Source organism: Cavia porcellus, unplaced genomic scaffold (assembly GCF_034190915.1).
Source record: "Cavia porcellus strain 051 isolate PalLab524CR breed Dunkin Hartley unplaced genomic scaffold, mCavPor4.1 scaffold_8, whole genome shotgun sequence".
In the NCBI taxonomy this organism is placed as follows: Eukaryota; Metazoa; Chordata; class Mammalia; order Rodentia; family Caviidae; genus Cavia; species Cavia porcellus.
In genome coordinates, this window is record NW_026947491.1 from 69,308,403 (window position 1) to 69,331,762 (window position 23,360).

At 38.2% G+C, this 23,360-nt stretch overlaps 1 protein-coding gene across 2 annotated transcripts in view; it reads left to right on the forward strand.

Annotated features, from left to right (window-relative positions):
• The first annotated feature begins 1,105 nt into the window (after positions 1 to 1,105).
• Nav3 (neuron navigator 3) overlaps positions 1,106 to 23,360 on the forward strand; it is a 747,442-nt gene continuing 725,187 nt past the window's right edge. Inside the window, exons 1-2 of one of the 2 annotated variants that reach the window (XM_063255189.1) lie at positions 1,106 to 1,879; positions 11,811 to 11,925. The gene's annotated coding sequence lies outside the window, so the exon portion shown is untranslated. The remainder of the gene's footprint in view (positions 1,880 to 11,810; positions 11,926 to 23,360) is intronic. The other variant, XM_063255188.1, reaches the window with a different exon arrangement.

The following is a 23,360-nucleotide window of genomic DNA, read 5'->3' on the forward strand; positions in this document are numbered from 1 at the left end:
TTTGTCTTTTTCATTTTTATCGGTACTGGGGATCGAACTCACGACTGCCTGCTTGCAAGGCAGGTGCTTATGCCGCTGAGCTAAATCCCCAGCCCCAATAGGGCTATTTTTAAGATTCTGTTTTAAAACAGAGCTCTACACTGTATTTTAAAAAATCTATCTAGAGAAACTGGGGAACTATGAAAGCATTTCTGCTACGGTTAGCATGACTTACTTGTTTCCAAAGTTACTCTGGAGGTTAGGCACTAGAGGGATAGGAAGGCTGCTTGGGAGAGCTATGAGCCCTGGTGGTCAGTGCACCAGGAGAGGTTAGTGAAGAAACAATGCATTTGGAATGAGAATGTAGCTTCCTTGCCAAGTGCAGGATTCACAAAATTTGTAAAGTCCAAGATCGAAGGGGGAGTAACATGAGTCTTGCTTGCCAGCTTGCCGGTTTGCAGAGTGCAAGAGCAGCTTTGTGGAGTAATTTGATTGACCTAGACCAATGAGGGCAAACCTTTCGAAACTTTAAGTGATACAAACAACACGCTGGGTCACGCGTGCCATAGGTTTGACACTACTGACCTAGACAATTCAAGGAGAGTCCCTTACTGCTTCTGGGGGAGGGGTGTGTGAGTTGAACTGATGTCACAAAGAGATGGTGTAGCATATAAAGCAGTGTAAGGGGAGGGCTATTATGGCAAAAGAAATCACAGAATTATAATGTCTTTTGTTTCACAAATAAATAGATGATGGCATCAAACCACGTAAACTGGCCAACACCTTCTGTTTGGAAAAAGATGGGAGTCCTAACAGTGACAGCAGTGTAAGATGTGCTCACTGTTCAGCCGGGCTGGGAATGGGCTAGGCTGGATTCTGCTTTCTCCCAAGTCTTGCTGATTCTCAGCCAGGGAGCAGACCTGTGCTCCCAGCTGCTGAGGAAAGGAGCCTGGGAAAGGTAACCCTCAGAAGACGCTGGAGGAGAGGTTGGAGTGTACCTTTAAGCGTGTATTTGCAGAGCTCGGAGGGAAGAGAAGAGGAGATGCTCGGTTGGCTGAGAAAGGAAGAAAAAAATTTTTTTTCCCCTAAGATATTTGACAGCTATATCTTTCTGCCACCACCCCTCCGGAACCCACGCATCTCTGCTTAGCGTCTGACAGACATAAAACCAAGAGTGAACCCTTCTTTGCCTGTGTGCTTTCGACGAAAAAAAGTCAGTGCACAGGAACGGAAACGAGAGCGGCTGAAAATAGGTGCCTGACTTGTTGAGCATACAAATCATTTCCCCCTCGTCTCCAAAGGGAGGGGGAAATCCCTCTCCTCTTACTCGCTCCTCGCAGCTTGCAGTTTGCATTCGCGAGAGGCGGCAGGGACCGGACCTCGCGCGCTGCGCGCTCTTCTGCACCGTCCCCAAGCAAACTTCTGGCCGGAGCCGCTGGTGCATCCGCGGGGGCGCAGACCGCGGGCGTCCGGCGGGCTCCCCTGCTCAGCCGGAGAGCCCAGACCCCGCGACGCGACGCGTCTGTCTCTTTAAATTCCAGCTGTGCGGCGGGGAAACAGCGCCGCTCGCCGCCCGCCCAGGCCGGCTGGCTCCGGCGAGCTCGCGCTTTAGCCGGCTGCGCGCGCGGAGAGCTCGGCGGCCGCGGGCTGCGCGGCGGCGCGGGGCGGGGAGGCGCGGCCCGGCCGAGGAGCAGGACGGAGCCGCCGGGCCCGAGAGGTCCGCGCCCGGTCCCGCGCCCGCGCTCGGCGGCCCCAGCAGTTTCCTTCGCGGTGACGAGGCTGCGCCTGGGTCGCTTGATTCCCTCTTTCTCCTTAAGACGATTTCCGTAGTAACCTGATCAAGTGGCTCAATTTCGCAAACCTGAGGATTTCGGCGGCCCGCGGGCATGACCTCAGCCAGGTAACGCTGCGATTGCCTTCCCTCCGGTTGCAAACCGCTGCGCTCCTTGCAAAGTTCCTTTTGTGGAAAATCGCCCAGCTTGCTGGAGCCCGGGGTGTTTGCAACAGCGTGCTCCTTCCCAGGTGCTTGCCTGGGGTCCCCTCCCCTGGTGCTTCCCCGTGATCTATTGCCAGATTATTAGAAAAAAAAAATTTTTTTTTTTGGTTGCCTCCGTCCCTTTCCCTCTTTTTAAATTTTTCTGCCTCCTAAGCTGCGCTCTGCTCTACTCGGCTTTTTCCCTGAGACTAGTGGCGGGGGCACCGACAGAAGTCGGGGCCCGGGTGGCGAGTGTGGGCCAGGGAGTGGCGGCGCGGAAGGGCTGGCTGCAGCGGCTACTTTGGGCATCAGCCCCTTGCCTGCGCTGGGGACCCGGGAGGGCTGTCAGCGCCAGGGAGCCTCGCCGGGCTCCAGACCGGCGAGGGAGGGATGCAGGCTTGGGTGATGGGGCGCTTGGCTGGGTGCTGGCGAGCGTCCATGCATCATAGCTTTTCTTCCCACTCCCCCGCCCCTCTTCGGATTTCTCTTTCTCTTTCCCCGTTCCCGTTTCTTTCTTCCTTTCCTCGCCATCCGCTCTAGCTGTATTCTCTTCTTTTCCTCTGTTTTTCCTCCCATTATTTCCTCCTTTTCTTTGCCTCTTATAAAAAAGAGGAAGAATCCTTTGTAGCCCTTCATTTCTGCCAACATGGGAATAGCTGTGAAACCTGCAGCGTGGCCACCTCAACCTGGTCGTTTTCAGACCCGTCCTCATCCATCAACATGTTTGTTTCCCGAGTCTATTGATCTTCCTGGATTCTGCAGAAATGCATTCTGAGCTGGGTACCTGTATGTCACAATCAGAGTTCTACAGCTTCAAGTATGACATGTATTGTAAGGGCTGCATATGTTTTAAATCCAAATAAGCCATGGGTATAAATAAATGTATCTTAAAAAACATGTGGTCTTATTCTAGAGACACTTCCCCCTTCAATGATTGCTGTACTCTTCCCCCCTCTTTCGCATTTAATTTTAGGAAACTTGGGGAACAGCTTTTTCTTCCCCCTTTAGTTTCTGAGACACATGCAACTCCTATTATCTTAATTATCTCCTCTCTGAGTATCATTCAGCACTAGGCAGTCATTGCAACGAGTGGGACATAATTAAGATTCAGATGCTTGCTCCCCAAAGTCCGAGGTGGCTGAAGAGGGTGCATCTGATACAAAGTGCTAAGAAAACCAGCTGGTCTAGAGACCTGCTACAAGAGAGAAAAAGGCCCAGCAACTTGTATGAGATAACTAGACTTTGAGACTGAAGATGTGAAAATACAATAAAGCCAGGCTTTTTGTCTTTGGCCCTTAGCATGTGTACAACTATATTACAAAGATAGAGAACTTAATATTTTAATAACGATCCACCTAAGTTTAGAACCCATCCTACCTTGTTTATATCGAAGTGGTTCTTCACTATGGTTTTATTTTTTTCTTTGAAATGTATGTCTATAGCATAAGAAAACAAAAGGGAAAAAGCAAAAGGATGACTTGCATTTAACCAAAGCGCAGATTTATGTAGATTATTTTTTAAGATTTAATTTCTTAGATCTAGTTATGCTTTCAAGTTGTCTTGAGGTCAAAACATTTCCCATGTGAAGATGATACTAATCAATGCTTTTCCTCCACTCCTTCCTTCAGTGATGTAAATGATTTATATAGAAAAAGGTCTCCGTTTCACAGGGCTCCCTTTACCTCCTTTCCTTTGTCTGCACATTTGTGGTTAAATTCAACTATTAATATAGAATAAAGAATCTTGCTGCAGAAAATAGATCAGGAAGAAGAGAGATCATGGGTATGGTGGAAAATACATATGCCCAAACCAAGAGAAAGATAATTGCTGTGCTCCTCCACACTGTTGTCTTTGTTTTTAGTCAATTAAGAAACTGAACATTTTAAATGTTTTACATTTTCTTAGTTCTACACTTACTACTGTTTATACCAAACAGTATTTATCTAGTTGAGATGAACATTTACAAAAGACTTAATAATTCTGTTGCCAGGAAAATCCCAAAAGCATGCTTTTTTATGTGTTCTTTCTGATGAACAGTTATGGCAATATAATAATAATAACATTGATGGCTCTAAATTGTTACTTCTACCTGACTTTGAATTTTGGTGTTTCCTAGCTGGGCTTTTTATGATACACACAAACAAGATGCTCCTGGCATAGTGAGTGCAATTTGAATGCACAATTAATTGTAGGTGCAATAAAATGTTCATTTTTGTTGTTGGAGTAAGATGTTATGCCCTTTTGGTCACTTAATAGTTTGCTGTGACTGCTCCTCATTATGTGTGTCTACACTATGAATCTAACAAGAAAAATTGCTTTGAGTGTCCTGTGATTTGAGTTTAAAAGGTACACTAGTGACATTCTGAATTACCCTCACTTACAGCACATTGGTTCTGAGGATGCTCCTCTTACTTGTTCTTATATATGAATCACTTAATGAAAGATTGACAGTGATGAGCTTGTCTGTTTTGCAAACAGGAAAATCCCTCAAGTTTACTTACTTCAAGTTCCTATTTCCATGCAGGAGTCTTAGGAAATGTTTATGATGTGATAGTAAAATATCAGAATTGAATTGGTTAACACTGATGATTGCCAAGAATATATTTTGTGAATTCTGAAATTAATGTACGATGTCTCTCAAGTTGTCTGGAGAGTTCCAGATGACTCATTCTCATAACCCATGGCAACAGGAAATGCGTGTCCTGAGTGTCAGCTGGAGTAGGGACACAGACCTACACTTTGTGATCACCCAGGGGTTGATCTGAAAAGAATCTGCATGCTGGTTCTTTCGTGGAGATGTTAACCTTTTGGTTCCTAGAAGATTCTTTTGCAGTGTCTCCTACTCCTTTTGAGAGGTGTTAAGAAATTCTCATAAAACTTATAATATCTTTTTTTTTGTCTTTTTCGTTTTTATCAGTACCAGGAATTGAACTCACAACCACCTGCTTGCAAGGCAGGTGCTTATGCCGCTGAGCTAAATCCCCAGCCCCAATTTATAATCTCTTTTCTGAAACAGTAAGGAACTTACACAGGAGTGCCACATGAGTGTCTGGTTTTGTGTGAAGCTGGGAGAAGAGGGTGAGAAAATCACCAACTCCAGCCTGAGGGGTTGTGGCAGTGTCAGAAATGGTGAGAGTCAGGGAGTTACCAGCAGAAAGCAGAAGCCAAGAGACCAAGCTGTGTTCCTGCTTTCCGCTCCTGTGCAGACTTATTCTTGCACAGGGCTTCTTAATCTCACCTGTCACCTTGCCTCACCATTTTTCCAAAAGAAAAGTAAGAATAATCTTTTTCCCTGTTTGTGAATTCCCAGGCATGTGTGTACATGATATAATCCTATCCACGTGGGTGTACATATATTACAGTGGTACATGCTAAAAGATATACTCTGTCTCTCAGAGGCAACAGAAAAGACATGTGAATAGAGGATGGACAGTTTTCCTTGACCACTGTTGAAGGGCAGTTACTCATAATGTTCCATGGACAGCTCATAGTGTTCCGTGACACAATATGCATGACAAATGTTCCCAGAAAGTAAGGAATCAATTTGTTCTATTACTCTTACTCATTTAAGACTGCCTCCTCCCCTCCCCCACTGTATAAGGAAAACTAATTTTCTATAAAGTTAAGTGGACCTCAGGGCAAGAAAAACATCTCTAGAGCTATCTTTCTGCTCATACTTCATTTTCTCTCCCAAGTCTGACTGTCAACAATAATATCTGTTATGAGCCTCTGGCGCTCATGTTTCCATTGGTCATCATATTTCTCTGTCCTAGATGAAGTCTCAGGACAAGCATTGCAGTAGCACAGATTCTGAATTTAATGCACCGTTCAAGTTGGTTATGTAACTCAATGGTCTTGTAAAAGAAAGCTGCAACCCTTTAAAATTATATATATTTACTATTCTTTTATTTTTGAATGATTTAAAAAGTTTCAGAGAAAGTATGCCTGATCCCAGGAAGAATATAGAAGCTGATGGTGGTTCATGAATTTAGTTTATACAATGTTTGTACTGTTATTCTTGTTGCTAATATAGGTAACATTTTTCAGAAGAGTTGTGTTCATTTTAGCTACTTGAGAGGGTGGAGATCTAGAGATTTCAAAGTCTAGAAGCATTGCTGGTGACATAGAGTTTAAGAGTTTTCCTGAGACTAGAAAACAAAGTTACTGTTTTGATAAGAAGTGATTCATAGCACTTTAGGTATAGCCAGGAAAGACTGAAACAAACTGAAATATATTTTTTCTTGTTTTATGTATGTTTGTATGTGGTTCATTTTTATGTAGAACTGTGAATCTTACATTGGCTTTTTCTTTTCTCTATTGGGTGAGATTATTTCAGTCGCTATCCTTACTTGATAGCTGTTGGTAAGTTTTGTAGGCATAACAGAAAGAAATAGTACCTTTTATATGCCAATCTTGTAAAAATAAATATGACCAAAAAGTCTTACCCCTTGGGACTATTTTTTTCCCAAGCGTGTTTATATTTTATGCTACCTTATAAAGAGAGTTTGCCTGATTGCATTGATCCATTATCAGGCCATTATCTGCAATTATGAATGTGGATTCTGGAGCAGACTTCTTGAGTTTAAATTCAACCCTGATCATGTAGTAAGCTATGTGATCCTGGACAAGTTTCTTAATCTGAGTTTCTATGTCTCCATTATGAAAGAGTTGTTAAAAAGGAATTTCATGATGATTGGATGAGAGAATATATTATATAGGAGAGCTCCTGTAGCAAATATTTATTGCATTTTAACTGTGAGTGGTATTGTTTTTACTGGTACTGAAGGATATGGGGAGGCCACAGTTATTTTTGATTAGATTTACTTTTTCTTCCTAGTCCGCTCCTCTCTTCTCTGCCTCTCCCCACCATGGCTTCCCTATAGTCTGATGGTAAAAATAACCAACTACCTAGAAGATAAGACTCTATTTAAGAATAATCTTTTTTAGAGGAGGAAAGTTCCATTCATTTCCAGAAAAGTTTAACTTTTCTTTTTAAAAAAATAATGCAGGATCAAGATTATCAATGGAGTTTCATTCAAAAGTTCAAACTCTAATAATTAGCTATTGTAGTAACGTGCTAGTTTAAAAAGTGACAAAAACATGACACTAAATTTAGAGCTTGACTATTACAGTGCTGTATACTCACACAGTAGGACTACCGACTGAAATACTCTTGTAATCCTAAAAGTCCAAGTCTTTTCTACCGAAGAGTGCTCAATAATTTTTGATGAAGTCGCCAGAAGTTTCTCAATGAGAAAATGCTACTTGCTTCAAAATGCGATGTTTTCATTTTTACTTGTGGTGTTTTGTTTAGAGTTTTGTACTCTGCTTCACTGCATAACTAATGTTCTTTACATACTGATCATGTGTCCTCTCTGAAAAAAATAAATTATTGTATTGGATTAGTATGCTGAAATTTATTGTTTTTTATTTAAAAGAATAGTGTAATGGATTCCAGTGGATCTGTCATTCAGTTTCAACAAATTAGGTAACTTCTTAAGATTCCTCCCAATTTTGTGGTTTGCTTTTCTCTAGTAATGGAAATTGTTACTTAGTTTGATTTTGAGTGTCTAGAGTATCTTGTTTTAAAATGATATTGATCTTAGTATCAATAAAATTGATACCAAAATGATATAGTTATTATGGAACTAAGCATTTGTGATGATTCAATAAAAATGTTACATGAAAAATGTGTTGGAACTGAGCAAATGTAATAAATAAGGGTTAAAAAATGTGGGATTAGTTTGATTCAATAAATATTAGTGCCTCCCTCAAAGAGTTTTGGGATGTCTGATTGCTACCACATTATGATATGTAGAATGATTTTCAAGAAGCTGAACTTTAACAATTTAAAAGCTTGTAAGCAGTGATAGTTATTTCATGTAGAAACTAATTTCAAGAATGTGATGGTCACCCTCTGAGATGGTCCCCAGTGACCCTTGACTGTTTCCATTCATGTCTGGGAGATCTCCTCTCGTATGACTGTATATATTTTGTGTGATCAAGGAATATGGTAGAAACGAAGATGTAAGACTTCTGAGACTGTCATAAAAGAAGTTGCCTCTTCTGCTTTCCTTGGCTCACTTCCTCTCCAGTAAGTCAGCTGTCCTGTTGTGAGTGCTCAGTCCTCAGAGACTTAATATAGCAAGAAGTGAGGCCTTCTCCTAATAACCACAATCATATGAAGGATCCACCTTGGAAGAAGAACTTACAGCCTAGCAGTGACTGCAGATAGATGTGGCCCTGAGTAATTCTTTCTATTCTCTTAAGAGCCCCCAAGCCAAAACCTCTCAAGCTACACCAGCTGGACTGCTCCTGTTATCCTAACCCACAAAACTATGTGAAGTAGTAATTGCTTATTGAAAATGTTAAACATTTGATTAATGTGTTACATAGCAGCAATTGATGACTAATAAATTCCCTTAGTTTTATGATTATAAATACTATTAGTGTTTATCGATAGGTAGAAATGACAGTTTGTAGAGGTCTAATTGACAGAATGTTATGTAAATAAATATTTACAACAGTGAATAAGCAGCATCCCTATTTTATCTCCTGAGAATAACTCTTATTTGTTGCTAAAGTCTGACTCAGATCTAGTCCTTCTTTTGGGATTCATCTATCAACAATTTAGCAGTTTTTGGAATTTTGAAAGGAGGGACCTATGGTAGTGAGTGCTAGGGCATATTCCACCTGATACTTGGAGACAAACTTTGAAATGGTATAGCATACCTTCAGATTACTCCAAAACCACTCTTTCCCCAAATATACATAAAGACTTTTATGACTTGGGATGTTAATAGCATAGGTTTTTCTTTTAGCTATTGAACTATGTAAGATAAAATGCTCCAAATATCATATGACTTAAACAAGACCCAGACAACATGTCACTTATTATAGACATCCTTTAGGAATTAGTCAGGCATGATGGTGCACCCCTAATTCTAACACTTGGGAGGCTGAGATGGGAGGAACGCTGTGAGTTCAAGACCCACCTGGGCTACATAGTGAGACTATCTCAAAAAATCAAAACACAGACATACACACACATGCACACTCACATACACACAGAAAAACAAAGTCTTTGTATTTTTCCTTTTGTAATATAGTGCTAGGTTACTCTGCTTAAGCATTGTTCTAGATTATATGTCAAGTATGTCAACCCGTTTTTTTTTTCTCACTTTAGGCTAATGAAGTCTAAAAGTTAGATATGTTAGCTAGAATAGATTCTGCATAAATACAAAGTTCGGTGCAATCTCACCTATTTAACTGGTATGGTTTAGAAAACCAAATCAAACCAAAGTAAAATAAAAACAAAACAAAAAAGCTGAAAAGAAACACTCTCCAAAGCCCCTAATGAAAATTTAAAAACCGGTCAAATCCTTAATATATTAGAATTTTGGAAAACTGAAGAATTTTTTGATCTTTGAGATTAGTGTTAATATTTTCACAAATGCATCATCAATTTGTTTTTGGTTTCAAGCATATGTTTTTTGTTCATTTAATATTTTATATGTTAGATAAGGTAACTAATAGGATTCTTGCCCCAAGAGCTTTTTCAGACCCAAGGTTACCTTGTTATAAAACAATGATGATGTTCACTGACCTATACCAATATCATGCTCTCTGAGAATTGAAATTGATTTTTTTTTTTTTTGGTCTTTGACATACACATTTGCTCTTGGAACAAGCATCACCTGAGCAGACTCAGAAAAACCAATAAGCAGTCCTTTAGAAATTAGTTTTCAAGAGATCACAAATTAGTTACATCACATGCCTTAGGAAAAAGTTAATGAAGTCACTAGTACTTCTTGATATTTTTATTTTTGAGCACAATGTGCAGGGAGAATTACTTTTAGAATTGATACACACAGGTCGGGTATTTTTCCCTCCATGAAATACACAGAAATTAAACCACTCCCACTTGCTAATAAAACGGATCTATGGCAGAAGTGTATAGAATCTGGGCCTGCTTTTCTTAGACGCTTTTTGGTGTACTTGCTTTCACTTATTTGTTCTTGGGTAATATGTCCCATCTTCTTGTTCTTGTTTTATGTTCTTTGCATGTCCAGCATTGCATTCATTTTTTCCACGAAGTATACATGTTTAAATAAGAATAAAGTTTGTAGATATTAGCTGTCTTTTATATTGTGATGGGGATCACAAGTACAGAAATGATGAAAAGAAAGTGCTTGCCCTTGAGGAAGTTGGAATGTATTAATTTTTAATTTAAAAGATTTGTTGCTTTTCATAGTGCTTAGCTGTTTTATTTATAGTTAGACTTTACAATTTATAATGACTTGGCTGTGTTGAGCATAAGACTAGATTGGATAATGTTACCATAATTGAGAGTTACCTTGAATTCTACATGGTTAATAAATGCTGATGTTCTTCCGAAGGTCTCCTGTATATGGCCTCAATAACCACAAAGGCTTTTCTGCCTGCAACAGATAGCTCTCAATGTCATAGAAAGTTACATTAGAAATTATGCCATTACCTATAACTCTTGCCTTTTTTGAGACCTAGTATTTGTTCAGGGAAATCCCTATAGAACCTAAATCTATATCGTATTTTGGGAATTTTTTTTTCTTTCCTGAGTGGAAAAGCATCTCATAAACTTTTAAGTAAGTGTGCTGATATTAGTACTTACTTATTGTGTATAGAAGGAAATACATGAAAATTCACAATAAATGGATCTAGTAGACAGACTATTGCTCCCTTCCAAAGTCTTCAGTGTAATCTTGAGCTTGTGAATATCATCTTTCATGGCAAAATGGACTTTCTAAATATGATTAAAGGTTAAGGACCTAGAGATGGGAGCAAGGATTACAAGGTGGGACCAGTTTGATCATGGTGTTTAAAAGCAGAAGTTCTTCCCCAGTTCTGGTCAGAGGAAGAGATGAGATAGTGTTGAGAGAGAGAGATGCTACCTTGCTATGTTTTCCAATGTAAGTGGCCCTAAGTGAAGAATTGCAGGTGCGCTCTAGTCACTGCACAAAAATGTAGAAGCCAGTTCTCCTCTGGACCCTTCAGAAAGAGAAGCAGTCCTGCTCACACTTGGATTTTAGCTAAGACAAACCTTTAGAAGGTAATGCAATTGTATTTTGAATGACTAATTCTGTGATAATCTATTACAGTCGTGATAGAAAGTAAATACAGTAGAATAAAGATTGTAGCTTTATTTAATTTCAGGTCAGGTTATAAAAATCTAGATTTTCAGAGCTTTGCATTATGAATTGCATCTGGGAATAATAGGCTTGTAGGGAAAAATCAGTAATTTTAATATTATAGCTGGATGATAGTATTATATTTGAACTTTGAATTGTGGGAAGAAAAGTTCTCTGGGACAAAATCTTTTAGTTGTTACCACCTTAAAATTTCAAGCCTTTTAATGATTCATTTGCCCTTTTCTTTGCCATTATGGATCTTTACTGGGCTGTGATGGATCAGGCTAATTATATGGCTTGGTTTACTATAATGAAATTAAGGTATTATATGTGAAAGCACTTAAATTCTGCAGAAGTGCATTGTCCTTGTTGACTGTTTATTACCCAAGAACGTCTTCCTGTTCCATCTTCCTTCTGGGATGGTTGGAATGGGAGGAGGGAATCCTGCAAAATGATTTTCTGAATATGGTGTCGTTACTGCATCTTTTGGCTATCAGAAAACTTCTGTGCTGCAAATTTCTAATCGTGTGGCTCCAAGGGGAGTGGCAATTGAAGTGAACATCTTACTACAGAGAGGCTGGCTACCCGTGGGCTCAGTCTTGTACCTCTTTGCTCACCATGTAATTACATTAAGATTTTAAGTGAAGGGGAAGTATTACTCATGTTCTGCTCATTTTTTTATGTGACAGAATCCAGGACACAGTCTACACAGGAAAATGTGTTGAGAAAATATCCTGTGAGGTACAGAGCCTACCTCAGCATACAAAGCAGCAGTCACACTGAAAATGCAGTATTTTTTGCTTTGTGAGTACTGCACCATTTTGTAGTACATTTCATTATTGAGAAGCGGTTGAGGTGTCTGATCCATGTTTGAAAGGTGTGTTTTAACTGAAATAGTTTAGAATGAAAATGCCTCTGATTCGAATTACAATGCTAACTCTACTTTGTGCCATCCTTGATCTGTGGCTATTCTTAATGAATATCAATTTTTGTATTGATTCTTTTGATGTCCAAGTTCTGGGAGAATGAGTATTACTTTGCCTGGCAACTGTATATATGTATGTATTTATATTACTGTTTTTCCTTCATTTCTAGAAAGTTGGTAGATTTTGAGCTATAGTTTATAATCAAATATGTGAATCTTTTTTTCCTTTCAATAAAAATATCCATGTTTTCTTGGATACCCATGGTTCTGTTTTTGCTCCACATATAATGTTTCTTCTTTAACACGATCCACTAATTATACATTTGAAATCTTCCTTAGCTTCTGACAAGAGTGATTGATTCAAATGCAACCTGACATCTTGCTCTAGACAAGCAACTGTTACACGACCTAATATTTATATAATCAATAACAAGACGGGGTTCATATATCCTTGGAAGATGTTTTATTTAGATCATGGGCCCAAGTGAAGCATGTAGAATCACTGAGGACTCAGGAGAGGAATTTTTCCCACATGAAATGTATCCTGAAATTGCTACTATTTGCAATCATTAATTTGTTTAAACACTTATTAGTTCTACCAAATTTTAGTTGAAGTATTTATTTAAAATGGTTTCAAAGATGTAAACCTTTTTCCTAAGATGTTTGTGTCTAGCAGATGAAATAACACTTGTATGAAGGTGGCAAGTTCTGTAGACAAGTATGAGCATTTGTGAAGAGAACCAAACAAAGAAAGGAAGTATTCTAGATGTGGAAACTGCATCGTGCTTGATGGGAAAGTGGCATTTCAACTGCAGAGGTAGAAGGAAGTGTGGTCTTAATTGAAAGGGGGGTGGTGATATAATAGTCAAGCAAAATTCAGTTTGTTCCATGGCACAGTGATCTTCAGGATTTGGCCCTCCCTACTCTTGGGCCTGACCTTCCTTTTGTAGATTCAAGCTATATTGAATTATTGATAGTGTCCTACAGGTATCAAGCTCTTCCTTTGTTATGGACCTGTTGTTTCTGGATAATGAGATTTTCTTGTTGTATTTTTATTTTTTAAAACAAAGTTTAAGACAAAAGAAATGACTTTGTTTATTACATCTTCATAGCGTTCCAGTGACACAACCATGAAGTCTTAGAGTTCCAGACTTCTTATTTTGTTGTTTGACTGTAGTCAGGCCACTTATACATTCACTCTTTCTCTTATTCTTGAGGCATATCGACTCTTTTCTGTGCTGAAAAATATGCAGGGAAGGAAGAAGAGTTACTCTTCAGAAGCTCACTGTTGGTGAGGGACTTTAAAAAGTTTATTTATTATGAAACTGTCATCATTGTACTAAATGCATGGAGAAAGTGCATGGGAAAAGAGAAGTGGGTGTAAATCTGCCTGGTGGAAAGGCTTTGGAGAAGAATTCTCAGAAAGATGCTTGGACTGAGTCATGAAAGATGAGTGGGAATGTACCAGATGGCCACAATGGAGGCGGATGTTTCAGGATGCAAGTCTGCAAGGGTACAAAAACAGAAGGGAACATGAAAAGTTTGAGGACTGTTAGTACTCATAAACAAAAATATGTGTATGATACAGGTACAGTCTGAGAGAGCTGGAAATATAGATACCTTATCACAATTATAAATTCTAGTACAAGGACTTTTATTCTGGAGGTAGCATTGATCATTGAAGAGTATTAAGCAGGAATGGCATATGTAATTCCTTTGAGAGCAAGATCAGACTGTGATATCATCCTATAAGATTGTTTCCTGCAGAAGCAATACCGCATGTCAGCTAACAGCCGAGTCTTCTTCATGCAGCATATTTTATAAGTATGAATGTGATCAAAGTAGCTTATCCATATCTCAGTTGCTCCATCTGAAAAGTGGGAGTGATAGTAGCAGCTGTCTCAGAGTTGATGTGAGCATTAGATTGGCTATTGTTGTGAAAGAACCTATCCACTAGTGCAAGTGGAAAGTAACTGTGTATATCTACTATAGATTTTATCAATAACAGCAACTATGTGTGCAACAAGAAAGCATAGGAATTAAAAGGGTACTTAAAAAGTTGTTTGTAGTGTATGTTATCTTTACCTCATAATGCAGACCAAAACTGTAAACTGAATTGGAAGCATCTGCTGAAATCTGAGGTTGTCTTATTTAACTTCATCGATATTAACAAAGATACAGTTATCACAAGGTAATCATCAAAAACAAGAAATGCTTTGTAGTGACTGAGTTACTCCAGAGCAACGTGAATTGAAGTCTGTGGCATCCCATGAGTAAAGTTTTTCTGTGAGTTCTGCAGGCCATTTAAGGCTGAATAATTATTGTTAAGATGTGTGTAACCAAGCAACTATATTTTTGAATATTAACTTAAAAAACCCTCACACAGATTACTTAGATACTAACCACTTAAACTTGTATCTAATACAGAAAAATTTCAGAAAATGAGGCACAGGTTGAGTGCTTCAACTTGCAAAAATGTGTTAGTGAACCAGTTCACAAAACTGCCATGCATGTTCTCAAAATAAGACAACCTTATGTATCATGATATATATATGTATAATCTCACAGTATATTTGTTATGAAAAAATCAATTTATAAGATAGATAGACTGACACTTCATAGCATATCTGTGATTTCGTTAGTGTTAGTGGCTTGTTCACAAGTTCAAAGTTTTGAGTCATCTCCTTATGACTTTAGTAAATTTTTTTTAGTACCGGGAATTAAACTCACAGCCTTGCACTTGCCAGGCTGATGCTTCCACCACTGAGCTAAATCCCCAGCCCACTTTAGCAAACTTTTAAAATAATACCATGAATTTTTTTTGGTAGGAGAATTTTATTTCACTGACTTTCCAATTAATACTTAAACATTCTATTTTGTCAGATAAATCCAAGCAGCAGGACTTATAAATGTTTGTGAGTTTTCATACAGTATTTCAGATGTTAATACAGAGAACTTAGGATTTGACCTTACTTGCTGAACAGTTTCTTGAAGATGGAATGATGAATAATTGTTCTCTTCCAGTCATGTGAGTCACTCGTATCAAAGGACGGCATAGTCCAGGGAAGTTTTTAATGATTAGTTGGTGCTGCTAATGAAAAAGAAGTGGGTGGCAAATTATATGTCTAAGCCCTTGAAAATTAACCTCTAATACATGTTATTAGTTTCATTTTTGATTAGAGTTAGAGTTTAATTTTTTGATAAGGCAGTTTATTGCCCTCAAAAGATATTTAAATTAGAAAAATGTTTCTTTTGTATTGCTTACCCAAAAGAAGCAATTTACCCGTGGGCATGTTGCAGTTACTTTTTATATTTGCAATCTGAACCTTCTCTTAGAACTCTTGTTAGGAACCTATGTGGGTTTCTTTGAAGACTAGCACATATTGAATTGGACCTACGGATTAAATGAATCCACAAATTAGAAGGATGACCTTGTAGACAGGAAAAGATCTCATTATATGTCTTCCTTGCTTTCGGAGTAATTGAATTTGTGTTGTATGGCTGATGTTCAGACCCTTATTTTTTCTTGGTTTACAGTGAAAGAATAGATTGAAATTCAGCATCCAGTCAGCAGACAATGCATTGGCTGAGTTCTAATTGTAGGGAGCATAATGCTACATTTTATTTTCCTTTGTGTTATGCCCAGCAAATAAATAATCTCACACTTTAGCATCCAAGCATGTTTGCATCATTATTTGGGAATGATAAGAATACCATGTGAGCAAATGGTTTTGTGGTCAGAATCCTAGTTACGCAGTTTTTATTTTCTTATGTGTGCAACTAAGTAGTATCAAGCCTTACATTTTGCTCAGGTGTTCTTTGTTTGGCTGAGAGAATAAAGTAGAAAGGAAGGGAGGTGTTAAAGAATTTAATTGCTGGTTTCTATCTCTGAGAGAAACACAGTCTATCACTATCTGTTAGAGGCTTTGAAAACCTCAACATGATCAGGTTAGATGATAAAGTTCTAACAGTTTACTGCTAACTGATTAGCTGTATGTGTAAGGAAGCACAATTGTGTATTTTCTAACCAACTGTGTTTTTTAAAAAAAGTTAGCCTGAGGATTTTTTTTTTGTGACCGGTCGAACTCACGACCTCACACTTGCCAGGCAGGTGCTGTGTTGCTGAGCTGTATCTCCAGCGCCATTAGCCTGACTTCTAAACAAGATTCGTTCAATGCCTATTCATGTTTTTTCCCCTGCACAAAGGTCTGATTAAACTAAATTGCCATGATAGCCAGATATGACAGTGGCGGGGGTGGGGGGATTAAAATAGCCTATGGCCAGAGTCAGAATATCTCTAATAAGTTATAGAGGACTCCCTAAGGCCTGGAGCAAAGTGCTCCAGTTCTGTTTTAGACTCTAGCTAAAACAGTCCGAAATGGTATTATTTAAAGTATGTGTGATATAATAAATCACCTGTCTACAAGTTGGTTAAGGGAAAATCTGCAATAAGAATACAAACAATAGTCTTCCTATGGCAATTTAGTGTTAATAGGAAATAACTTATTTGGTATTTATTGTACTCATGTTGTAGTTTTGATATTCAACGACATCATCTAGCATTTGATACCTTCAATTTAGAAGATATACAGTGCATGTATTTGTCACTGATTTATAGGTAAGTATACTGAGGCCTGAAGTAAAGAAAATTGTTTTATTTGAATTTACAAAAGTGATTAATGACAAAGTAGAATTAGAACCCAGAATCACTAGTTTCTAGACTTTTGAAATTACATTTATGATTAAGAAGGGCACATTGTAGTTGATCTATAAAGGCATGTAAGGATTCTATCCTCTAGTCCTGAGTGTTCTGTATTATAGAACTTTAGTTATAGCTTTACAACACTGGAGGGAGCTGTACATAGTTTGAGGTGTAAAGTGATAGTTGGGGGAGCACAGTCTACTTGTTTTTCGAGGGAGGCATGAATAGAAGGAAAGTACTTCTTTCCCACTGTGTTTTGGGTTGTTATGTTTCATCTTTGAAATAGGTAAGTCAATAATGATGGTGAATTATAGTTATATATCGCATTATGTTCCATACATCGTAAATGGATCAAGCATGATAATTTGTTTTCCATACTCACTACAAATGAGCATTGTGCATAATTTGCTCATTTTTCTAAGGAGAGTATGATTTAAAGTGTTATCAGTCTCAAAATGGACTAATAAAACTTACCTCTGAAATGAATGAATTCATCATTACAGGTGTTAAAATTGTTTAAATAGGAGTGTTTATCCTCTCCTTGGCCCAAGATACACTATTCCAAAACCACCTTGTTAATCGGAGAGTTTGAGTGTGTCCTTCAATCAGCTCAAGATCATTTTACATAGCAAGGGTTCAATCAAATACCATTTAAAATGAAGTAATTATATAAAGCAGATTGTATTTTCCTGCCAAACAGCTAGGGAGGAGTAATTCTACAAGTGTGCATTTCTGAATGTTTCCTCTCCCCCAGCGAAATAGTTGTGTGAGGAAACTGCTAATGAGGTTAAGTTGTATATGTGTTGGCCTGTGTGTTTGATTCTACACTTCAGCTGGAAATCACATCTGTGATTGTGGGATGCATGCTTGTTGGTTTTGTTTTAAATATTGAAATAGCTTTTCATTGCATTACTTTAGGAAGAGCATAGGAACATCTGATTGTGTTTAGGAAAGAAAATTAATTCAGCATTACCTCGCTTTGTGCCTGCGAATAAATCTACTAATCTCCATATTTCTCTTATTCTGTTAATTTTTTTTCTAACCTAGTTATCTTGAGGCTTAGAAAAAGCTGGAACAATGTCCTCTTGGACATCATCAGTGACATCATGAATAGGATACAAATCCAGTTTCCTGGACTCCTTCTCTGTGCTGCTTCTTCAAAACAATATACTTGCACATGCCTTTACATATTTCTGAAAGATCCTCATTTGTGTGATCCTGTGAAATTAGTAGTATACATTCATCTCAGTGGGACCCAGAAAGGCTACAAGATTGCTATAGAAGATCAGGGTTTTATGGAATGTAGCTCTTTTTCCTTAAATCTTTGGATTCAGAGTAGCACATCCAGAAATAATACAGTTGCCAAGGTGAAGTAATCTATTCATCCTACTTACGGTGCAGTCTTAGTGACAATAGGCAGCCATGTCTAAGTGAGGCATCCATTACACTGAGCACATAAAATACATTATTTTTAAGATGCAAGGGTTAAGAAAATAACAGTTTCAAGCCAGGCACTATTGGAAGATAGGATATAGATTTCCCAATCATATTTTCATTGTTACTGCCTACTTGTTATTTTGTTTTTCTTTTGCTTCCTGTACAATTTCATCTGATGATTAGGACAATCGCAGAAGTTGACAAGATTTTCTCTATTGCTTTCATTATTTTGCCTTGATTGGTTTTATTGTGTTCTGTTTTGTTTGATTTTATTATGTCTGATGGTCTGGGCATTGTGGTAGCCAATATTGACTTCTTATTACCTTGTTTTGAAGTCCTGTACCACATTCAGTGTTTTGTTCTGATTGACTCCGTTTTATGTTGCTTGGTTTTATTCTCTTCAAAATAAAAAAAATTTAAAAAATATAACATAAAAAGATTTTTCTCCTGTTGACAATTTATATTGCTGGAAACTGTAGAGCATACCATGTTGGATGTATACTAATGAAAGATTTGGTGTAATTCTTGTTTTTTCTCTCTGTATCTACAGTTTCTAGGCAGGCCTGTAGCCTGCAGGATAGCATAGTATGATGAGATAATGTGGCTGGGTCATGTCATCTTGAATGAGTTGTAGAAGTCTGTCTTTCCACTTGCTGCCAGGAAGGCTAGCTTAGATGTTAATAGCCCCAACAGAGTTTAGTTCTAAAGATTAGGGACAATGGCAGAGCTTCTTCAGGAAGCATGGATGAGGTCACATTCTGAAAGGCAATGATAGTCAGGGGTGTCAGCCATAAAGTTTTCTTGGAATACCTGTAACAGTGACACTTGGAATCTCAACTCACAGTATTCCTGAAAATGGAGGATGACTAAGTGCATACACTAAGGTCCACACAGTTCTGGAAGCAAGTAGGAAATTGCTCTGAAATATCATGCTTCATACTAGTAATAATGACTGACTTTGTACTCAGTAATTTTGGTATTATTTTATTACTCAAAAATAAATTGGAAATGTAGAAATAGATAATCCATTTGCACTAGAAATTCTGTTGTTTGCTAGCTTACTTCTCTGGACAATTTGCAGAGTTGTACTTCTCAGTGTAAGAATCATGAGTTTATGGAAGAAAAAATTCTAATAGTGTAGCTTTTCAGAGGATTGTACAAACAACGTCTACGTTGTTTGGCTACTATCTAAGGAAAAAATATCAGTGTGATATAATTGAAGAAAACTATCCAGTGGTAATTTAGTTTTTCCCAAGCTTACTATTATGTTTTAGAGGAATTCTTCCCCCTATTAGAAAAACAAGTGAAAACCAAAATAAAAAGTATTTTCTGACAAAAGTACTGGGTCATAGAAAGCACTTTGGGAAGCCCTAGTACTGGCGAAATGCATATGAACATGGGATCTAGGCAGGTTTATAGCCTCTCTATGTTGAATAATCATATAATTTATTTATTCTCCATAAGCATACAATCCAAACAGTGGTTCATTAAATATAAACTCAGACTGCCCTGAGTAAACTGGTCATCTGATTTTCAATTCTCTATGTTTATTGGTGAAGGAAGGTGGTTAGATTAGTTGTTTGCACATAGTCTTTCTTCATAAGACCAAAATGTTAAGAAATCAAAGAAAGAAAATCCTGATGTTCATATTTAAGTCACATGTTCAGTTTCCCACCCTGTAAGGTCCACCCTAACTATGGATGCTGAAGAATCCCTGATGTACAATTAGAGAATTTTGACATTCCATGCATGTATTGCACCCATAATTTACTCCAAACTAGAATTTTGTGCCACATCTTTATGTGCAGAAAATGTAAGGTAAATGCAATTACTGTTAGGCAAATGCAAATCCTAGAAAAAATAAAGTATTCAACCTAATCAAATGTAACAGGGTGTTCATTTTGGGTTTAGCTCCTTGTCTGTACCTTTCCTTTTATAACTCTTATTTTGTCTCATCATGTAAAGGATGAGTTTGGGCTGCACTTTATTTCTTCTATATGGTTTGCTGATTCTTGTTCCAAAGTCCCGTACTTGAAGGATATAACTTTTGAGCTTGATTCATAGATGCAGCCTTTACAAACAAGTACCAAATCTTCTGTACAAGGATAGCTGGTGTTGCTCCCTGACCCTCTACAGTCACCGAGGTGAACGTGGTACGTAGGGCATCAGGAAGGAATATGAAGGTGCATGAGGAAGTGGCAGCCTTGATTTGCCTATGAATTCCACCCATGTGAATAATCAGTTGATTTTTATAATTTGTCTCCTTCTCTGCTGCATTCATTCCCTCTCCTAGTCTATTTATCACACCGTCTCATGCATCTTCCTGCACATGATTTGGGAGCGCTGCTCTTAACATCACCCTGGCCACTGTGTCTGTGTAGCTCTCTCAATTAAAGCCATCTCTCTTCAACTCAGAAAGTGTGCAGGGCCAAGCCAAGACCCTTGAAGAAGGGGGTAGAGTGAACTCGGCATACGTTTCCACGTCACTGATGCAGTAGGAGTCGTGTAGCTAAGAGCATTCCTGATGCTTGATCCACAGTGGACATTAGCTGGAAGGGGCAGGAGAGGGAAACCCTCTTTTATGATCCCTTCTGTGTTGATGCATTTATCCCTGTTGACTGGTTCAGGTGCTTGAATTTTTGTGTTTCAGTTCTTACCAGAATTACTAGGAATCTTCTTATCATGGATTCATCAGATTTCTGTTGTAGAATCAATGATTTTAGTCCTGACCTGAGGCAAATAGACATGATTTTTATTTTTTTTCAAAGTCTTATTTTCCCCCCTACTTTGCATTATAAGCCAGCCTTGGGCTAATGACATTCCCATCTATGTTGGCTCATTTTCAGAATTCAAGTGCTTCTTGCTTGATTATACCTCCTTTCTGGTTCATTTATTTATCTGGATGATTTCAGGTGTGATTATCTGAGAATGAATGGTTAAAGGATGGTGTCTATCCAAAGCTGTTTGATATGCAGTAGGAGGCAGATGCTGCAGGTGACAGATATTGGCTGTAGTGGACTCAGGGAGCTTGGGGTCTCTCTTACTGTCCTCCACCCTCAGGCATAAGTCACCAGCCATCTTGTATTAAGCACCTACTATGTGCCATGTGTTACTCCTACATGTTACCATTTAATATAGCAATAAAGTACTATATTGCTGTAAGTAGCCCATAGTTGCTGTCACAAATTATTACTGATGTAGTAGTTTAAATAACAGAAATTTACTACCATATACTTCTAGATGTTGAAGGTCCAAAAATCAAGCTGTCTGCTGCAGGATCTAGGAGATATAATCTGTTTTCTTATCTACTCTGATTTCTAGAGGCCCTTCACATTCCTTGGCACATCCTTCCTCCTTCCTTCTTCAAAACCAGCATTACCATCTTCCAATATTCTTTCTCTGACCTCTGCATTTATATTATAGACCCTTTTCTTTTTATAAGTAGTTTTGTGATTATACTGATTATCGCTGGATAACCCCAAAATAACTTGACTATCTGAAGACATTTAACACTTCTGCAAAGTCCCTTTTGATAGAAAAGGGACAACAGGTTCCAGAAATTAGGGCGTGGACATCTTTAAATGTTTCTTATTTTATCTACCCTAAGTAGTAGTAAGTACCTCTATGAGCGTGAGAGTAGCTGGCTTGTATTAAGTTTCTATTATGTTGCACATAGGTCTATGTGAACTTCTCAACTAAACAGGGTAAGGAGCTTTATCTCATTTTATACTAAAAAGACTAAGGTTCAAAAGATGTTAAGTAACTTTCCTAAAATCATACAGCTAGGAAAAAGGATGAAAATCCAAGTTCTTTGATGTCAAGTTCATTCTTATCACCACTGCTCAAACCCACAATGATCTCCACTGTAGTCCAGACAGGCTTAAGCAAAAAGAGTAATTTCAGGTTGTCTGTAAGGGAGGGATCAGAATTCAAACTAAATCTGTTAGCCTCCGAAGCTCAGTCTTCAACAGTGTCCTGCATATGCTGATGGTAGCAGATGCCTGTTCTACCTGTGATTTTGCTTTTAGCTGTCTTGCGACCTTGGCTTTGCTTTGTTTGCCTTTGTGGAGAGTGCTTATTATTGTTGAAGTCAGCTGCAAGAGTGTTGTGGTTATGATGTCACAGGTCTGGGGGCTTAGGTCTCTGGCCTCAGCAGCTGAGCTGGCCTGGCTGTGGCTGCTACTGTGTGCTGCTCAAGTGAGTTTATTCTTGGGTGGCTTATGTTACTTGGAAGTGACCACCAGCTGCCTCATTTGGAGTAGAGACTCTGACTCGCATTGAATTTTAAACACAGTCCCTGGGATGGAAAGCTAATGTTTTATGGAATCAGCTACAATTTAGTTACCATAACAACTTGGTAATACTCATTCTGTCTTGGCTTACTGCCTCTGAGTGTGATGTACAGCAGTCATTCTGGCTGGCTGAAATGGGCTCTCACCTTATTCTTGTCAGGCATATTGATAAATAGCTCTATTTCATGACACACATTTCAAAGTCATCACTTTTTTTTTATGGTGCTGACCTTCCCTTAAGCTCTAGGTTGTATAAAGAGGAGCTGCCAAGTAACATTGTCATTGTGCTGGCATTTTTTCCCTGAGATACTTTATCATAAAATTGTATGTCTGCATGTATATATGTGGAGAGTAGTGAAGAGAGAAATATGTAGATGATTTAATTCAAATTTTTGAGCAGAATATCATAGTAGCACAACAGTGTATTTCAGTTATTCATAAAAAGCAAAAGCTTTGACATAATTTAATTTAATCCCTTTCTTATACAGTGAATTTGATATACACTGGTTTTGGTAATACAGTGGAATAGAAGGTTCCTTTCATTTAGGTATTTATCTGCTGTTCATTAAAACATAACTTACCTGTTTCATTGATGTTAGATAACTTGCTGTAGAATTTAAATTGTAAGTGTAGGAAATCATGAAGTCATCTGATGGGAATTTGAGAGAAATCTTAGATCTGGATTTTGTTTTACATTCTACAAAGTAAAGAGTATTACCTTCTGTTTCAGGGTGGGTATTAATGGGGATTATTTGGGAGAAAAGCTAAGATAGGTTTATAAGGTATTTGCATATTTTATTCCACTTTGTAAGGTACAGATCTATATTCACATTCTAAGGCTCTGAGAGGGTCAGTAGACAAAGGAATTTATCTGCTTTTCTCT